At 44.9% G+C, this 5,192-nt stretch overlaps 1 long non-coding RNA gene across 1 annotated transcript; it reads left to right on the forward strand.

The window, feature by feature from the left end:
• Positions 1–880: 880 nt before the first annotated feature.
• On the forward strand, positions 881–1,663 carry LOC140693836 (uncharacterized). Its single transcript, XR_012069539.1, has 3 exons — positions 881–1,115; positions 1,324–1,414; positions 1,497–1,663. It is a non-coding gene; the product is annotated as an uncharacterized lncRNA (long non-coding RNA).
• The last annotated feature ends 3,529 nt before the right edge of the window (positions 1,664–5,192 follow it).

The raw sequence follows: 5,192 nt of genomic DNA on the forward strand, positions 1-5,192 counted from the left end.
CACTTCTTCTCTGCCAACTGGGCATCGATGAATCAACACTATCCAGATACATTTCACAGAAATGTGATATTTGCTTAGCTCTTTGTTTCTATACAGCCGTGGTGGGAGGGATTGTCCGAAGACAACTATTTTGACATTGTGTTGATATCCCATTTGCAGTCTTTAAGAAGTTTAACAGAACTCATTTACATGTTTTGGGAGTTATACGAAAATGGAGTTATTTTTTGAAACACACTAAATCGACCTAGAAGCCAGACTTGTCAATTTTGGTAACATTGTGTCAGCTCTACGGAAAAGCTAGACAGATAGAATGCAAACTAGCAGTCCAAACTGTTCAAGGGGTCATGTCAGCTCTTTAAGGTTGAAGCCTCCGAAACCAACAGGAACCATGAAATAACTTTTGGAAACATGGAATAACCCCCAACCTTGGATACACTTGTGCATGTGGTGCCCTGTATCCCAATGACACCTACTGGCCAATGTTGGCATTTCAAGGGGTAACATCCCTCTCTAGGAAAATACAAGAGGAAACAACCCAAATATATACATTTAGGTTTGAATCCAAAAGCACCTAGAGGCATTCTAGCTAGGAGAATCCTGCTGCAGTTATGCTAGTCTATTGAGAACCAGGTGTTTTTCTATCAGTGTTGAGAACGCTTAATCATCCGATCCTGTAGTTTAAAGCCATTTAACGCAACCAAGTCTGCACCCCCATGATATAGTGCCCCCGGGGGCTTGACTCAAGTGAAAGACGATCCACATAAGCTGTGTCTTTAATGTCATTGGCGACTTTTACAGTTCAGTTCACTTTCTGACTTGTACTATTTACCTTCACTGTCTTGAAAAACTGAAGCCTAATACAGATTCATGTTCAGTCAAAGATTCCCCTCACTTACCACACTCCCTTCACCCCAGGGAAGACATAAACACAACATTTGCTGAATCTAGCGGAAGGACATCGTTTCTAGGTGTGAGCTAAGTATTCAATTTTATCTATTTCAGCCGAGACTATTTGACCTTTAAGGTGTTCACTGTTGTTCACAGAGAGTGAAGCTGGAGGAACTCTGATTCTAGGAGGGGCTTGCTCTTCTCGTAATGGCTTCATTGCAGCTCAGGTACTGATCCTTCAAAATGGATGCCTGAGTGGAGGGGAGGCAAGGGCAAGTGCTCACTAGCTAGGCCCAAACCTGGGAAAAGGCTTACCTGGGCTTGTTGAATTTTGGTCTGAATGGCTTGGGAATGCCCCTTGGGACGTGTGGATTCTCACGACCTCTTCCAAGAACAGGAGCGTTTTGATCATCTCTGCCATTTCTTCTCCTTCAGACGTCAGGGACCTTGGACCCGTTATTGGAGAAGAGAATTGAGGAACTTCCTCAAGTCCACGTTGGCACTCCGTATGTTTCTGCCTGTATCAGTGAGTTTCAATATGTCTCATGAATGTCTTTTGAGCCTGGTATCCTCTACAGCTGTCTCCACGCCAGTATTCTCCATTGTAGCAGAACATCTCTCATCCATGTGTTCGCATCTCTCCTCAATCCGTGCAGCCAGCTTATCGGCCAGCTTCTCTTCGTGTCTCCCCTAAAGTCGACTTCACCAGGACTGGGCAAGTCTGAAAGTACCTCGGAGCCTGACCAGTAAGCTGATGACAGGCAGATCTTCCACTGTCTGCCCTTTCAGGTTCTGGAAACTGACCTGTGACCTCAGGTCTTTGGGCAGCAGCAGTATCTCGAACTTACACAGCTTCCCGGACCAAAGACCTAAGCCAAGCTCCACAGAGGGCGGCAGCCCCTCCATCACACTGATCCACCCACAGAACTCTGCCCGGTTACCTAGGATCCACAAGCCACAACAAGCCTCACGGTACACACCAACATTCCACCTGGAATCCAACCGCTAACTGCCATCCCCAATGGCTGCTGCATCTTGTCAGTGTTGGGGGAGGGGCTGCATCCGACGAGAGGTTCCTAAGGTAAATGTGATTCTACCCACTAGCGTCCCATGGGCCTTTCTTCTTCCCTCTTTCCTTTTGTTCAGAGCTCTATGCACCGTACCAATGGAGGGAAGTGTGTCCCTTTTCAGTTGATGGTTTCACACGTCTTTAAACTTTCTAACAGTTCACAGTACACAGGGACCCAGTAAAGGAGACTTATGTTCCTATAATATCCGTACACCCGGAATACTTATGCGTCGCCTGATTTCTGCTGAAACACCCACACTCTCAGGACATGGATCCATTGGATTCATGGGGGCTGAAATTCCAAGAAATGAAACCAACCCCAATGTGCACTTTGCTGTCGGTCTCTTTTGCACTTAGTACACTTTGGCAGAGCTACTTGCCTTTGTTATAGGCTTCTTACATTTCTTCTCTACGTAGCCTAGAATATGGCATTCCTTCATCCTGTTGGAAGACATACAAGTCTACATCACGGACTAGGAAACCATTTGATTCCAAATCGGCATTAGTGTTAGGTCACGATATGCTCTTATGAATCAAAATTTACGAATATGAATGCACGCTTCTGATTTCCGAATACAAGTGTGCTGAGTACATGCAAGCCACGATACTGGGTCGATGCGTTCTGAATGACCCTTGACCTCACCTTGAGTATTTTCTTTTGAATACTCATGGTTCCCTTTGTATATGTCAGCCAACCATACCATTTTGGTGCTTGTTTGTTGGTTTGATTCTTTGTTGGTCTTCTTCTCGCTTGTTTTGCAAACACGTCAGGCCATGCATCTCTCCTTTCGCTTCAAACAGAGTCAAATAAGCTGATTCACTTAAGAGAGTGCTTCCAATCACCTATGATTTCCTGCTTCCCTCTCCCATCTTTAGGGTTTTGATGTCCTCCTTAAGTTCTTCTTCTTTCTTCTCTGCCACACATGCTCTTCTTGCATTTCCAATAATGGTTTCTTCTTTCCATTCCATCTTGCTGCTTTTCTATTCAGGGGAGTTTTCTCAACCTTTCTTTTAGAAAAACTTTTGAACTGCTGAATTCTTTTAAGATTTGCCGGTCTGTAGAATTCTCTAGCTCTGCCGTTATTTGAAATGGTGTTCATGTGGCATAGGCTACCCTAGGTGGCAGCATTTGGCCATTCAGGATATGGTCTGTGTCCTGGCACTCCTCCCTGTCCTGCAATATTGCTGCCGAGATATCAGCTGAAACCCCTCTGGAGGTTTCCTTGTGACTATGTTGTTTCCTCCAGGTGCATTTTAAATCACTCGGATATTCGTGAACTTTGTTGATTTGAATCATACAGCTGCTGGTAGGTCTATTGGGATTCCACCTCCTTCGGATGCTGTGTAATTCCTGAATTCGCATAGATGATTCTTTCTTGGCTTTCAGCAAGTTTCAGTCTGATTTTTCTACAGATAAATTTTCAGACATTTTTTTGTTTCTTTATCTCTTGCTTTTCCATCTGGGACTCATGATTTCTATTCTTTCATGCCCTGTCTTAACCCAGGGTTCAACTGCAATGTTTTCATTTGTTTGCACTTGCTTTCCTATGTCTGCTTCTGACCGAGGTTTTTCTCTTCCCCTGTCTTCACAGTCATTCACGCGTCCCTCTGCATTATCTAGTCTGCTAAGGACTGAATTTTAGCCCTGATATTATCACAACCATTGAGTTTCCTGATATTTTTGGCTCGTGTTGAGACTTTCTCTTCCCCTTTTCTGGTATTCTGCCTTTTGTGATTCTGAGACACTGGTGTTCTTCAGTGTTTTCCTGACCTTCATTTTCAACACTTGTTCTGGATAGCGTTTTGCAGACTAGTTGTTTGAAAGCTTATCTTTTGCGCCTTCAATATCTTTGGAACTGAAAATGGTACTTCCTGTTTCTTTTACTGTTCTTCTTCATCTCTACTGGTCAGGTAATATCAGGTATCTAATGTAGACTTCTAGGGCTTTGTTAATTGAAAATTTTAGACTCTTGTCTCTACGCAATTCCATGGGATTTCTGTGAGGACAATTTCTCCTAGGCATTGATGCCATAACCTGTACCTGTGTGTGTTGTTTGGTATATCTCCAATTGCTGGTGTTGCATTAGTTGTGATGAACAACCCATACTACTTCGATTAGCATAACTTCATTTTGATTATACTTATCTCACACTTCTGAAAGTGCACAGGACACTTCCTCTTGTGGAAATGAAGCTTCTAAAAGTTCTCAGCTCTGCATTCTTCTCTATGTCATTTTGGAGTGTTTCCAAAACAGCAAACTGAGAGTGCTCTGCTGCTTTTTATTGCCACGGGAATGTCCCAATGAAATCAGTTCTTTCCAGAGCTTCTCTGTCTACAGAAACACCAGTGGAAGCATATCTATGGATGTCACATATCAGGGCCTGCTGGAATGATCCCGCAGACCTTCCTTGTTGTCCTAGGTGCCGTACCGTGCCGGTGCCATCCAAAATGTAGCATCCGCTTTTGGGAGATAGTGCTGAAGGGAATGCTTCCTCTTCTCACGCTGTGGACTTGGACCACTCTTCCTTGTCCTCTCATCCTTGTGGCACGGGTGCACGAAGGCAACCACAGAGTTGTTGCGCATCCTGTGACTCAAACCAAACCATAATCCCAGCCCAGGTTATGAATGTAGCATATCCTAAGGCTTTTCATTCTGATTTCAAATTCAAGGCCCCCTGGATCCCTCAGACCAGATGCACGATATCTCTGATTCAGCCCCACACGTGCTCTATTGGCAAAATTCCCAATTGGTCCCTGGTCCTGCAGATGTACTGGGTGTGGCCATGGGACATATCGGTAATCGCAACCGCGCGACCAGTGTGGTTGATTTATTATTGGTACACAGTTCGGTTTGCTCTCTTGATTCGACCCACCACATCCCACAACGCACTCCAGATCCCTGAGACTCAGCGTGTGCCATCATCGGTAGCTCTATGCCTCACTGACCATTGCCTCTGCTACCTCAAATTTGGCAGCTTGGATCTTGGTCTCAGAATTAACTGTGGGGATATTTTGCGCTGGTTTCTTTGAGTTCTCTCAGCCAAGCATCTGCTGTGCACCCTTGAAAATCTCAGCACATCACCTTCAAACCCATGTCTCCTGTCCGCTTGAGAGTGTGCGTCCAAGTTAAACAGAGTTTCACCCTCGTTGCTCCATCACCAGGGGTCCGAACCTGCACTGGTTTCCATTCCCTGCTTTGCATTCTCCTGCTTCCAGGTGTCCTGAGGCCTCATCC

The sequence above is a fragment of the Vicugna pacos genome, unplaced genomic scaffold (genome assembly GCF_048564905.1).
Source record: "Vicugna pacos unplaced genomic scaffold, VicPac4 scaffold_20, whole genome shotgun sequence".
NCBI lineage: Eukaryota > Metazoa > Chordata > Mammalia > Artiodactyla > Camelidae > Vicugna > Vicugna pacos.